Raw genomic sequence first — 15,649 nt, forward strand, 5'->3', positions numbered from 1 at the left:
TCCTCATATCTAGGAAAGCACTAAAATCCTTCATGGTGGCCTCTGCTTCTCATGACTGATAGTAAACTTCATGAGACCAGCAGCAAATTTTTGTAAAATGTGTGCATGGCTGCCAGTGAGCCCTGAGGGAACTCAGGAAGGAAACAAAAAATACCTGCCATGTGGCAGCCACCAGACTGCAGCCACTCCTAACAGCAAGCCCTGAGGAAACTCAGGCTGTGAAAACACAGAATACTGGTCCCAGATGGCTGAGGTGGTATATCAAAGGAATGATTTCAGTGAGCCCAGACTTTTGCATCTTCCCATAGAAAAGCGCTAATTTCCTTAACTTAAGATATCTGGTTTTCTGTTATTAGCAGTAATCTTTTGTTCCTACCACCTGCCCTTTATTGAAAAATTCTGTATATCCTGGCTCCCCCCACATCTCCTCAGAGCAGTCTTCTCAGGGTTACTTGAGGTGCTGCCTCCCAGGCTTAAATCCTCATTTTGCCCCAAATAAAACTTAACTCTCAAGTTTTAGTTTTTACATTTTTTTAAGTCAACAGTTTTGTCATCTCCTGAGGGTTTACAGCACTGCCCACACTAGGGGATGGAGGACTGAGCAGCCTAAATAAAATCAGTTCAAGACCAGACAGTGTCCTCCAAGAAAGACCCTTCTCTAGGGGAAGGACCCCAGATGGGATTCTGTCCTTTGCTTTCCCTTGTTCAAGCCCTCCTAGTGTGGCTTTGTTCCCCTACCTGTTTCCTTCCCTTCTGAACTGATTTTAAGTGCAGTAAGATGTAGAGGGATGTGGGCCCTGTGTGATTGCCCCAAGACACCCAGTTCCCGGGGAAGCCCCAGAGCCCAGCTCTGCTGCTAGTGACACATCTTCCCTTGTGTAGCCCTGGGTATACCCACCTCTTCCATCCCCAGCCAGACCTTCACCCATATCATTGTCCACCCATATGTCTCACAGAAAAAAGATGTCATGGTCTGTGAACATGGATCAGAAAAAGAATTTTCCAGGATGGCAAGGTGAAAAGAAAGCACTTATTGAGATAAGAAACACAGCTAGTGCAGTGGGATAACTTCCTAATAATCAGGGAGAGCCAACCCCAGGTGAGTGGTCCTGTCTGTTTTTATAGCCCGGGGAGAGGAGAGGTCTTGTGATATACCTGCTGACCTGCTGATTGATTTGGGAAAGAGGGGTCTTAAAATACACTTGCTGCTGGGTTGGGGGCATATCATTGTACCTATAGAGGTGGAGTGAGGACTGGGCCACATACCTTTTCTAGTAGGGGGCAAGAAGGAGTAGGCCAGGTTGCTCAAGGTGGGGAGGGGTGCATTACAATGAGATGAGTGGGGTGATGATAAGGGTCTTGTAATTCTTGTCTTGGCCAGAGGTTTTGAGTTCTCCTTGAAAGGGACTTAAAGTCCAACGAAAGAGATTTAGTATTTTCACCGCGGAAGACCATTTTTCAAGTCACACAGTTAGCAAAGGCCAACCCAGGGCTGTTTTCCAGGGCTTCAAGGGATGTGAGGGTGATGATAAGATCACCGTGATTTCCCTTCAGACTTGCAGGGACCCTCTGTGTGCTCTGAAACCTCATGGCCTGGCTCCCAACCCAGCTCTACTGATTCCCAGCTGTATGATCATGAGCAGGGATCCAACCTCTCTGTGCCTCTGGGTCCTTATCTCCAAAGTGGGGATCATGCAGAGAGCTTGAACAAATGAAATCAGAACAACTCAGATCACTCATGACCTATAGATGGGAACTTCTGCCCTTCCCAGGGTCCCACTCTCTGATGTTCTTGCGCATGTGGTGTCAGAGGCTCAGCCCAGCATCCCTGGGTACACTGCCTTCTTGTACCTGGAGGACCAGATGGTCACTCAGCCTGACTCTCTGAGCATCAGAGAGTGGATCCTTGATACCACGGATTCAAGACAGGAAGGAGCCTTCTGGAAGTAGAAGCAACCTGGGTACACAGCTGGCAACACTGGTTCCAAGACTACCTGCCCATTATTATGGGCTACTTCAGTGAGAGCCAAGGTGAGTGATTCGGGAGGCAGCACATCATCTCCCTGCAGAGGCCCCCAGCTTAGATCCAGGTCCTCTCACCTCACCAAGCAGGTCAGGGGGCAGCAAGGCAGCCACTGTTTGGCCAGTGCCAGTATCCTGGGGAGGGGTAGGTTGTCAAAGTTGGGGTTGGGGAAGCAGCCCTGAAAATAGGCAATCCACATAAAAGCACTGTGTGGAGGAGAGAATGATTAAACAGACTCAGAGAGCTTCCAGTTAACCTAATTAACCATGTTCAATGTCACTGAAAAGCACAAATAGATACTGCCTGTTTTGGAAGTATTCTCGGGCTTTATCAGAAAACCATTGCAGCCCCTTGGTTCTCACATCCCACCCTACCTCCTGCCCTAGAGCACCCATGATGAAGCTGGAGCCTTCTAAGGGTCCATGTTCTCCAACTCATACCGATTCAAGGTCCCAGCTGATGGCAGCAACCAGGGGTTTTGCCAATTTGCTATGATGTGGAGAACTATATCACCTAGAGAATTATGGCTGCCCATTGTATCACCCTTATCGCAAGTGCAACTAAGAGGCAACATGGCCATTGAAAAGCAAAATAAACATTCAGAATGGATAAGCAATGAGGTCCTACTGCACAGGACAGGGAACGATATCCAATCTCTTGGGACAGAACATGATGGAAGAGAGTATAAGAAAAACAATGTATGTGTATTATATGTGTGTATACATATATACATATATATATACATCTATATATATATATGACTGGGTCACTATGCTATACAACAGAAATTGACCAACACTGTAAGTCAACTATACACTAACTTTAAAAAAAAAAAGCAAATCAAAAGAAGTCTAGGCTGGTACATGAATGTGTCCACCTCCTGGAGAGGTTCCTAGAGTAACAGAGCAAGCCCGTGGGGCAGACAGGTACCTATCCCTCCAGCTTCTCATACCAGCAGCTCACCATGCCCAATAGAGCTGATGGCTGGGCTGGGCTGCTCTCTGCCTTTCCAGTGATTAGAGGCCATGCGTCCACCATATCAACACCTCATTCAGCAAGCATGGAAGCACTTCCCCTTGCCTGACATATGGGGATACAAGACTGAGGATATCCCAGTGCCCACCCTGAGGCCTTACTGTCTCCTGAGCAGAAACTGTCCTCCTCCAGAAAGGGCTGAAAATTAATTAGCTTTGAAAAAAAATGAACTCTGAGCAAGAGCATATGACACTGGAGTCTTGATACCACATCTAGTGGTACTCATCTACACCTCCACCTCTTTATTTGGAAAACAGGGATAAGTTGCATGCACCTCCACACTAGCATCAGAACCACATGAAATTTTGAAAGTGTTTGGTAAGTTGTGAAATATTGTCCACAGGAAAAGTGACGTCGTTATTGTCAATGGAGGTAGCAGGACAGAGGCTCTCTCCCTTGCATTTCCCTCCCTCTCTAGTGTGCAGGTGTGCACCTGAGTGTACATGCACCTGGGACCTTGGGCCCTTTACTGGAGTGCTTGCACCTGGACAAATGTCTCCTCAAGCAACAGAATACAAAGAAATTATAAGAGCCTAAAACATGCAGTTGGGACAAATTGTGAACAATAAGATAAAGGACAAAACCAACTGCCACTTCTGAGGGGCCAGGAGCAAAGGTAGGGTACTAAGCATACACCCTTCACACAGGACCGTCAAAGGCTTGGTCAGACCACCTAAGCCATCCCTCCAACCCAACCCACAAATCTGCTACTACCCTCACCCCGTTTAAGGAACCAGCTTGCCCATCTTTCTGCTCAGGGAGCAAGAGAACCTGTTACTTGTTTTCACTCCCTTGTACTTTAGCATGAGCTCCAATAAAGCTTTGCCTGAATTCTTCATCTAGTGTTTTAACAATTTCTATTGATTAAGGAGTCCAAGGACCCTGGTCAGTAACAGTGTGAGTGTACAAGAATGGCTCTGTCTTGTATTGTGTCTCCTTTCAAAATGAGGCGGTAGCTCTGGGCAGCCAGAACTCAGTGAATTGGAGAGCAAGCTGAGAGACCTCAGGACCTGCTCTGGAGGTACAAATATACCCCCTTGTCTCACTTAAGGATTAGATTTCTGTTTACAAAACAACTCCTTGACCATAAGAGCAGAAACATGGGGCATTTTGCCAAGCCAGCTGGGCTCCAGGCTGCCTCTCTCAACTGGCCTGCTCTGACATGAGTCCCAAACCTTCTTCCATTTCCCATCTTTTGTTGGAAGCACATGGCAGAGAGCAGCCCTGATTCAGGTCTTGTCCTAGGACTGGTAAATACCAGCTCCAAACTTTATGAATTATCTGCTGTGCACACTGCACTCTCAAATGTGAGTCATCTCAGCTGATCAGCCTACTTTCACTTCCTCATCCTTTTTTATTTTTATTTATTTATTTTTTGTCTTTTTGCCTTTTCTAGGGCCGCTCCCGCGGCATGTGGAGGTTCCCAGGCTAGGGGTCTAATCAAAGCTGTAGATGCCAGCCTATGCCAGAGCCACAGCAACTCAGGGATCTGAACCGAGTCTGCAACCTATACCACAGCTCACAGTAATGCCGGATCCTTAACCCACTGAGCAAGGCCAGGGATCTAACCCGCAACCTCATGGTTCCTAGTTGGATTCGTTAAACACTGAGCCACAACAGGCACTCCTCCTCATCCTTTTTTAAAAAAACATTTTCTAAGAAAAACTCTTTGCTAATCTCTCGGTAGATAACAGTTTACTTCTGTGGTTAGTAAATTTCCAGAACTTCAAAGATCAGATGTCTAGAAGAGTCATTTTACCAGCAATAGAGGTGGCCCAGGTGAGGAGTTTCAAGCAGTTGTGTGGGTGGGTGGGGGGAGGTCCTACCTCACAGAGCTCCAAGGGGAGAGTGCTGGTGAGTGTGAAAACCCAGGTGCTCCTGGTTCCCACAGCAGAAGCCCTGGGGCACAAGTGTTCCCTTCTCAGGCTTTGTCCCCAGAAAGAAACAGGAAGAATGCAGGGACAGGGAATGTAACCCCTCATCCTGGAAGGGATCAAAGGGCCTAATCAGAGTTGGGTACCTCCAAGTTCTGGAATCTGACTGAACAGTGGCTCAGGTCGCTACAGAGGCATGGGTTCTATTTCGCAGCCTAGCACAGTGAGTTAAAGGATCCATCGTTGCCACAGCTGTGGCAGAAGTAGCAACTGCAGCTCATATTCAATCCCTGGCCTGGTAACTTCCACCTTCAGTCATTTAAAAAAAGAAAAGAAAAAGAAAAAAAAAGCTGGGTATCCCATGCAGCTTCTCCTGGTCTGAGGTGTGGCTGGAAAGACTCTCTGGCAGGAAGCTCTAGCACTCTGCATCCCACGGGTAGCCATCTTTCCCCCTCCCTTAGCACTCCCTTCATGGGTTTGCTGCCATGAAGCAGGTTTTTCAGAATAATGTTGCCAGGACCATGTTCACTTTAGCTTCCCATCTTCACTGGCCTTCATCCACTTCTACTCCTCTCTCTCCTTCCACCCCCACGTATCCCCCAGTGTCCCTCCTGACTGTGGACCTGGACAACTTTTAGTGTTTCTTCTCTTGCCTCATCTTTCTTTAAAGGTGAACTAAGCAGACCGTGGAAGGTGAGGGAGCAGCATGAGCTCCAGCTCAGAGCACTTTGTTGTTCCTTCCTGCTCCTAGGCAACGGTAGCCAGTGCTCCCCCACAGGAGGACACCTGTTTTCCATCTTTTTTCCTTCCTCTTCCCCTTGAAGGTCTCAGTCCAGAGCAGTAAAGACCATGGCCAGAGAGCCTATTAGTAGTGGATGACAGCTTACCCAAAGATTGAGAAGGGTGAGAATTTAAAAGCTCTTACACAACCTGTTACCATGTAGCTATGGTAATAAGAAACCACCAGAACCTGTTTTCAACTTGTGTAATCACAGATCAGTAAAAATTCACCCCTGTGACCATGGTTCTAGTAGTCAGCTGATCAGCCCCAGATGCACATCAGTCACCACTCTTTCAGTAAACACTCTTGACTATGAAAACCCCCAAACTCTGAGCACTGTGATTCAGAAAAACCTACACAAGCCACTTTAGCTTTGCTTAAAAAGACAGTGTTTTATAAGCTCTCTGCACTTAAGCACATAATAATTTAGCTTTCTGTCTCGCTTTTTTTTTTTTTTTTTTTGTCTTTTTAGGGCTGCACCAGCCACATATGGAGGTTCCTAGGATAGGTGTTGAATTGGAGCTGTAGCCGTCAACCTATGCCACAGCCATGCCAGATCTGAGCTGCATCTGTGACCTACACCACAGCTCATGGCAGCACCTGATCCTAGCGAGGCCAGGGATCGAACCTTCATCGTCATGGGTACTAGTCAGATTTGTTTCCACTGAGCCATGACGGGAACTCCACATCTCAGCTTTTAAGTGGTCATTTCTTCCTTCAGCAAGGACCTTTGTACAATAGATGAGGTCCCCCATGATCCAGGTTTCCTGGGTCTCTCTGCAGAGGCTAACATATACTGCAAAAGCCTGTAGAAGTCCTAGCCCTAGAAATCCTGGTCCTATCTCACTCTGTAGAAGTAATGAATATTGTCTGTGTTAATATTGCTAATTTCAGAATTGTTGATTTCCTCATTAACTGATTTATCTTTGGCTTATTGATTGAGCTATAAGGTAATTGATTTTAAAAACTTAACTTTGGTGGTGAGCCTCCCATCCTTCTAAGAGTGGACCTGGGATTCTATTCCATTGCCTGGTCCTCAGCCCTGAAAGATGAGCTGTCCCACAGGGAGGATCAGGGATTCTGAGAGTCTCAGACGCACCTTCAGGGGGATTCGGCCTTCAGCTCCCCATGGGAAACACTTCAAGGAGAATCACCCTGGATGTCTGAGCAGGAGATAAGTGGAGAATGGAGCCAGGGATGGGGAAGAGTTTGGCCAATGTCCCTGGAAAAGGGACCTCAGGGAAATGGGCCACAGTGTCTCTGGATCAAGACTGTGTAACTGTTACAGCAGGCAGATAGCTAAGTATGAGCAGAAAAAGTGGGGCATAGGGCCAGGTGGCAGGAAATCATGCATCGTGTAAACAGCAGGGTCTGTGGGCAAAGGAAAGCAAGAACCACCATATTGACAGGACAGCACACACTTTAGAGTAATAAGTGCCCTGGAGGCAGATAAAGAAAAGTGGGAAAGGACTCGAATCTCCAGCATCCCAAAGTAACCTGTTGCCTCTTATGCCCTCATTACAATAAAATTACAATGAAATTAGCTATGCAGATAAGAAGTACCCATCATGCACTGATCCCACGACACTTCTGATCAAAGCTGAGTAAGGACGAAAATCCCTCTTCTCTTCAGGAAGATGGAGCTGGAATGAAAATCAGGGAATACGACCCCCAAACCTCTCCTTCCCAATAAATATTCCACCAGTTCTTTTGCATGGCCCTCAAAACTGGATGCCAAAGAAATGCAATGCAGTTGCTTGCCTCTTCCAGCCTCTCTTTAAGAGGTATATTTCTCACTTAAATAAATCCTCATTTTGCTTTCTCAGTTTCTGTCTGCCACCAGATAAGAACCTTCCCTTCCTTTGGGGAACAAAACCAGGCATGCAGAAGGGGCTCGGGCAGCTCTAGAGACACTGCCTATCCCAGAGCAAGCAGCAAGTACACACCAAGGTGGGTTCCCAGACCTTGCAGAAAGCCCTTCCCGTGGAGGCGCTGGGTAAGGATGGCCTCATGGGATCTTCCTCTTCCTCTCTCACAGAGCCAGTCTCTCATCCTCCACTCGGACCCAAAGATAGCAAGTCAGACGGAACTCCCTTTGTAAACTCCCATTAGGCACTGGCCACTCCCTCCTAGTATCCCCTTTAAATCTCTATCATAGCACTCCGAGTGCTCTAGCCTTTATGGGCTCAAAAGTGGGATGGTTAAGAGCACAGTGTCTAGAGCCAGACTGCCTGGGTTCAACCCTTAGCCCAGGTTTTCAGAATTCCCATTGTGGCTCAGCGGGTTAAGAACCCAACATAATGTCCCTGAGGATGCAGGTTCAATCCCTGGCCTCACTCAGTAGGTTAAGGATCCAGCGTTGCCACAAGCTGCAGTGTAGGTTGCAGATTCAGCTCGGATCTGGTGTGGCTGTGGTGTAGACCACAGGTGTATCTCTAATTCGACCCCTAGCGTGGAAACTTCCATAGGCCACAGGTGTAGCCTTACAAAAAAAGAAAAAATAAAAAGAAATCTTAGCCCTGCTTCTCACCAGCAGCCTGATTCAACCTCAATCTGCCTCACTTTCCCCACCTATAAGATAATGATTATGATGGTTCTACTTCAGAGGGTTATTGTGTGGATTAAATGGCAGCTATAAGGGTTTGGCCCATCCTCAGTTATCTAAATGTTGGTGTTGGCTGTTTACTAGGAATAAATAATATAAATCTACCTCCTTCTAGACTGTAGACTTTCTACTCACTGTGACCTTACATGGTTTCTGTCTATGCCAAGTGCTTGGTGGGGTACCTAGTGCAGAGCTGACAGCCCCACCCAGTTGAATGAGTGGGTGGATCTGACTGCTTACACTTTTCTGCGACAGGACAGGTCCTTGAGGCCTCATCCAGGTTCCTTAGCTCTGCACTCACTTACAGGTATATGAAAAACTTTTATAAATGTGACAGCTACAAATGCAGACTGATTAAGTTTGTGGTGTGAGCAATCTGGGATGTCCCTGGGGGTGACATAAACTATGGAAAGTGTATGTCTTTCTGTAAAGTACCCCCCATCACAAAGTACTACCTTCCATCCATCTAAAGCATAGTCGCCTTCCTGAAAGATTCAGTGTATACTATGGAAACAAAAATGATATTTGCCTGCTTCCTTGTGACTAGGCCCATCATGTCCCAGTCATCTGTCCTGGTTTGCACACGACTGAGGGGGCTTCTAGGATGCAGAATGTTCAGTACTAAAACCAGGACCAGTTGGTTGCCCTGCTTTACACTGTCACCAAGCAGGGCCCAAATGTATCTGAGGTACATTTCCTAAGAAGTTTTAGAAATATGATCCCCCCACCACCACACACACACAACACACACACACACACCAAGTAGAAGATGTTAACTACTTGATGACTAGAGACACATAGCTGCCTGGCCCCCTGGAGCCTAAGGATTTTTTCCTCACCATCAGCAAATCAAAGAATTGTGCACAAGCTGATTGCTTACTCTGCAATTCCCTTCCATCACCTAGCTTTTAAAAATGCTTTGCAATTTTGGTTTGAGGAGTTTGGGACATTTGGGGTGCATGAGCCACCTGTCTCCATTCATGGCCTTACAATAGAATTTTCTCTGCCCCCAAATTGGATGTTTTTGTTTGTTTGGCCTCACTGTGCATAGGGCACATGAACTTGTGCAAACCATTTTGCTAAGCTAGCCTAGGAGTCTGTGCCTGTGGCAGGAAAACCCCAGCCAGGGGCAGCCCCTTCTCTCACCCTTCAGCAGCTGCCAGAGTCCACTTCTCTTTGAGAATCTTGAAGGAATTTCCCTGATAGGCGCTGGACACCCACAGCACAAGGCTGTTTGGGGATGCGAAACATCCAGAGCTGTGGTCCACAGTGGGTGTCAGTTGGGAGCAAGTTGCTCCAGCTAGTGCAGGCTGGGAATTTTCTCCACTCAATGTGGTCTTCTTCCCTTGCGGGAAGTGAGAAGATTTGGGTCCATTCTCTTTTGAGAGCTGGGCAAATCTGGAGGTTTCCTCCATTTGGGAGTGGAAGTGGAATTTTAGACTATACCTTCTCTGATTTTATGTCTGGGTAACCGTAGCTTATTTGTTGTTTGTATGTGTGTGTGTCAGTTTGCATTGGTCAACCGAGACATATTTGTTCATGGGGCTGGAGTGTGATGACACCAGTTGTCCTTCCCCATTGCATTGTTTTTTGCCAGTGGTGGAGCATTGGTTGGGATTTTCCCTGTGCAGTGGAGGGGAATCTCCCTTTTTGGAGCTAGGGAACTGTGATCCTGAGGGACTGTTTTGCATTGCATTTGTTTGCTTAATATTTGATAATATTTGCCATGATAATCAGAGCTCTCTTCCATCTTATAGTCCCCCTAGGGTACATTAGGCAAAACTGGCAGATCCTGGTATGCAAAACTGGTATGATCCTAGAAAGAGAAAGATGATTTTCTTTTAATAGTACACAGCCACTGTATTCTCTAGACTCAAGAAAATTGGTTAAGATGAAACTCCGGAAACTCCAAAACTGGTTCTTTTTGCATATGCAATTAGAGAGAACTGGCTTGATGAAATACTTCTTTTCAGGATTCTGACCCTGAGAAAACAAAAATATCTCTAGGAGAAAGCTTGAAGTTAACTGAATAAATTTAACTCATTCCAACTGTTCTTTGTAAACTAGTTTATATTGTAATCTCTGATTCAAACCTGAGTTTTCTTTAAATGAAGCTATGAGATCTCTAGTATTGTTTATTTATATGCCTGTATACACATTACACATATGAGATATCCCCACCTCTGGAAGGTATTATCAAAATTGAATTTATAAAGAGCTCTATTTAATTGACTTAAAAGTAAGCACTTACAAATTAAATATAGGGAGTTCCCGTCGTGGCTCAGTGGTTAATGAATCTGACTAAGAACCATGAGGTTGAGGGTTTGATCCCTGCCCTTGCTCAGTGGGTTAAGGATCCGGCGTTGCCGTGAGCTGTGGTGTAGGTTGCAGACGCGGCTCGGATCCCATGTTGCTGTGGCCCTGGTTGTAGGCTGGTGGCTACAGCTCCGATTCGACCCCTAGCCTTGGAACCTCCATATGCCCTAGAAATGGCAAAAAGAAAAAAAAAAATTAAATATAAAATAAGCTAGCCAAAATGAGTATCCAGTCCACGTGAATGGATAAATAGTAATATCTGGTATTAAGGTTAATAAATTTGTTGATCTAATTAATGTAAACATGTCTTTAGAGTCATCGACATTATGAATAATAATTTTACTTCACATAGATGTAATGAAATTTAAAATCTTATTATATCTGTTACAAATTTGCCAACAAGAAAAATGACTTAGTATGATGAAATTTTTATGAATGCATTAAAAGCAAATGAGATAAAAACTTTTAGGTAAACTTTTGGAATAATTATGTTTGAAAATGTCTATCTAAAATAGTTTCTCCAAACTTTGTATTTACCTCTTCTTTTTCACTAGAAATTAAGGCTTTTTTAAGAGTTGAGGTTCTCACTTAAACATGTAATTAAAGCTACTAAAAATAATAAAGGAAACATTTGACTATACAATAAAAAAGAAGGATATATGTTTTGAATAAAGGAGTTTTATGCATTTAGGCTGAGACTATATTAAACTTGATTAAATGGATTTTATTATTAAAAGGCTGGTGCAGGACTAGATTTGATTCTCTTACCAGGGAACAAGTTTACTTAGAATACTGCTTTTGATAACAGATTGTGTGAACTTCCTTGCCTTTATGTGATCTGTATATATTTTTAAATATTCACAATCACTACGATTCTATCTGAGCTAATGTTTTTAAAACAGATTTGAAGTTCTGGGACCAGGGATTGAACTTGCACCATAGTAGGGACCCAGGCCACAAAGGAACTGTATAAAACTTTGATATTTTTCGATCCATCAATCCCACTCTTGGGCAATATCCAGACAAAAGTATAACTCAAAAAGACACATGCACCCCTATGTTCATTGCAGCACTGTTCACAATAGCCAAGACATGGAAACAACCTAAATGCCTATCAACAGATGAATGAATTAAGAAGATGTGGATACATATATACAATGGAATACTATGTAGCCAGAAAAAGAAAGAATTAATGCCATTTGCAGCAACATGGATGGGACTAGAGATTCGCATACTAAATGAAGTCAGAAAGAGAAAGACAAATGCTATATGATATCATATATTTGGAATCTAAAATATGGCACAGATGAACCTATCTACAAATCAGAAACAGACTCGTAGACATAGGGAGTAGACTTATGGTTGCCAAGGTGGAGGGGGAGGAAGTGGGATGGACCAGGTGTTGGGGTTAGTAGGTGGAAACTATTACATTCAGAGTGGATAAGCAATGAGGTTCTACTGCATAGCACAGGGAATTATGTCCAGTCTCTTGGGATAGACCATGATGGAAGATGGAATGTAGGATTTTCTGCCATGGCATAGTGGGTTAAGAATCTGCCTGCAGTAGCTCAGGTCACTGCAGGGATGTTGGTTTGATCCCCAGCCTGGCACACTGGGTTAAAGGATCCGGTATAGGTAGCAGCTGTGGCTCAGACTCAATCCCTGGCCCGGGAACTTCCACATGCCAGGAGTATGTCCATAAAGCAAATTTTTTTAAGTTAAAAAAAAAAAAGGAATGTATGTGTGTATATATGTGTGTGTGTGTGTGTGTGTGTGTGCGTGTGAGACTGGGTCACTTTACCGTACAGCAGAAATTGGCACAATATTGTAAACCAAATATGCTTTAATTAAAAAATGTAAAATAGGAGTTCCTGTGGTGGTTCAGCAGGCTACCAACCCAACTAGTATCCATAGAATGCAGGTTTGATTCCTGTTTCAGCAGGTTAGGGATCCAGTGTGTATGAGCTGTGGTATATAGGCCAGAAGCTGCAGCTCCAATTCAACCCCTAGCCTAGGAATTTCCATATGTCACAAATAAGGTGCTTAAAAAAATAAAAAAAATAAAAAAGAAAGAAAGAAAAAAGAAAAAGGGTGAATTGTAAGTGAGCTGGACCCTATGGTATCTCCCTGGGGCAGGCCTGTCACCCATATCCTCCACTTTATTTAGTTGCTCTCTGAAGTACCTAGATAACAGTATCTGATGCACATTTTATGATGCCTCCTGGAGTTTAAGGATTGTTATCCCACCATCAGCCAATCAGAGAATTGTGCACAAGCTAATCACTTACCCTGTGACCCCCAGTGCCTAACAAGCTTTTTAAAATGCTTTGCAATTTTGGGGGTTTTTTGTTCACTTTTTAAAGTTTTGTTGTAATATAGTTGATTTACAATGCACAACAATTTCTGCTGTACAACAAAGTGATTCAGTTATACATACACTCATATTCATTCTTTTTCAGATTTTTTTTCCTATATAGATTATCGCAGAATATTAGGTAGAGTTCCCTGTGCTATACAGCAGGTCCCCATTGGCCCATCATTCTGATTTCAGAGACACTGCAGTGAGTGATGGTTTAAAGCAAGATCTTAATTCTCTGCTCAGGAATTGAAACTGGGCAGCCCGGATGAAAACCAGGAATCCTAGCCACTAGACCAACCAGAGGCTAAAAACAGAATTGCCTGATTCTTGCTTCCCCCACCCCCACCCTCATCCCCACCCTCATCCCCACCCCCTTGAAAGTAAGAATGTTTCAAGGGGAGTTCCCGTCGTGGCGCAGTGGTTAACGAATCCGACTAGGAACCATGAGGTTGCGGGTTCGGTCCCTGCCCCTGCTCAGTGGGTTAATGATCCGGTGTTGCCGTGAGCTGTGGTGTAGGTTGCAGACGCGGCTCGGATCCCATGTTGCTGTGGCTCTGGCGTAGGCCGGTGGCTACAGCTCCGATTCAACCCCTAGCCTGGGAACCTCCATATGCCGCGGAAGCGGCCCAAGAGACAGCAACAACAACAACAACGACAAAAAGACAAAAAGACAAAAAAAAAAAAAAAAAGAATGTTTCAAGGAGGCAAGGACAGTAAAAACAGGTACAAACTTCATTGTTAGAAACATAGTACAACATACGGGAGAGCACACAGATAGCTAGTCTATTTACCTAAGGCAGAAGGAGAAGTGCAGATATGGTGTCCTCCTGAATAAGGAGCTTGCCAGAGAGGTGATTTAAATCACTTATATAGAATACTTCTTCCTGGTCTTTGTTTTCCTTTGGCCAATTATCTTGGTTTTCGGGGGGTGTATTTTGGAGGGTGTTTTGGTCACACCTAACCAGACCCAGGGCCCTTCTGGATATGTGTGCACCTTTTTAGATAGGATGAATTCCAAAGCAAAGTCTTGGAGGAAGGTTAGCTTGACTTATTATGGTCTGACTGCCCCTTCCTTTCTGACTCAGGTCTCTCTGCTCATGTGGGAGTTGGGGGTCTATCTGACGCTGAGGATGGGAAGTATGTGACCTCTTGATTTTTGCCCAAACAGAGCTTAGCCCCTCTCTTCCCCTGCAATTACCATTATTTAACATGTCTGCAGAAGACAAATTCCAATTATTTGCCTTGTACCTGTTTTTATTTCTATCTTGAAGTATAGACAGGTGGCTGGTTTTAAGTGTCTATCCTGGAGTCCACCTATCTCCTGCCTCAAGAACTATAAATGAGATGCTAGTTGTAAATGTCTATCCTGGAGGCCGTCTATCTCCTGACTCAGTTCCAAATACCATAGTGTGCACATGCCAACCCCAAACCCCCAATCCATCCTTCCCCCTGACCTGTCCCCTCCAGTAACCATGTTTGATTTCAAGTTAAGTGAGTTTGGGCTATTTGGGGGGCATGAGCAACCCATCTCCACACACGGCCCTGCAATAAACACTTCTCTGCTCCAAACTCTGACTTTTCGGTTTATTTGGCCTCACTGCTTCTGGTACAGGAACTTGCGCTAACACCTTAAAGCAAACCAAAACTAACTGGGTCATTTTATTTGGTTTGGCCCCCTGAAGAAACCTGGATGACCTACAAAAATAAATTTCTCTGTAATTTTTGCAACTAATGCCTGCCAATATGTCACAACCTTTGGAATGTAATAATCATATCAAAATGCGGATTTGTTATTTTTGTATGTTTTTTCCTTTATTTATTTTTAACTTGATTAACTATACTTTTTTTTTTTTTTTTTGTCTTTTTGCTGTTGCTATTTCTTGGGCCGCTCCCGCGGCATATGGAGGTTCCCAGGCTAGGGGTTGAATCGGAGCTGTAGCCACCGGCCTACGCCAGAGCCACAGCAACATGGGATCCGAGCCGCGTCTGCAACCTACACCACAGCTCACGGCAACGCTGGATCCTTAACCCACTGAGCAAGGGCAGGGACCGAACCCGCAACCTCATGGTTCCTAGTCGGATTCGTTAACCACTGCGCCACGACGGGAACTCCTGATTAACTATACTTTCTGATGCTCACCTTCCTCTATTCTTTCTACTCTATGTGTCCTTTTGACAATATTAAAACTCAACAAATTGTTGTGTTCTAGATTCAGATCATTACAGTCTGGCTTCTCCCCTCATACCGGCCTGGCAGGACACCATGCGTGTGATGGCCCCAAGACAGGGTAAGAATACTTCTGGCACTCCTGGACCCTCCCTCTGATGTGTAAATTCCTCCCCCCTATTCACCCCAGTCAGGATCACCAAAGTCCTTCCAACGAATTGTGCGTGTGCGCGCGTGCATGCGCGTGCCCCTCACAGGGCATGCCGAAGTTCCCAGACTTGGGATCCAAACCCAGCCACTGCAGCAACCCGAGCCACTACAGTGACAATACTGTATCCTTAAACATGCTGAGCCACGAGGGAAATGCCTTATGAATTTTCAAATATCAGAAAACTGGCCAGGAGTTCCCGTTATGACTCAGTGGGTCAAGTACTCCATATTGCCTCTGTGAAGATACAGGTTCCATCCCGGGCCTCTCAGTGGTTGAGG

This window comes from Sus scrofa, chromosome 2, assembly GCF_054392235.1.
Source record: "Sus scrofa isolate SSC_HxYL_T2T_F1_AM1 chromosome 2, Sscrofa_HxYL_maternal_Yorkshire_Landrace_v2.0, whole genome shotgun sequence".
Lineage (NCBI taxonomy): Eukaryota > Metazoa > Chordata > Mammalia > Artiodactyla > Suidae > Sus > Sus scrofa.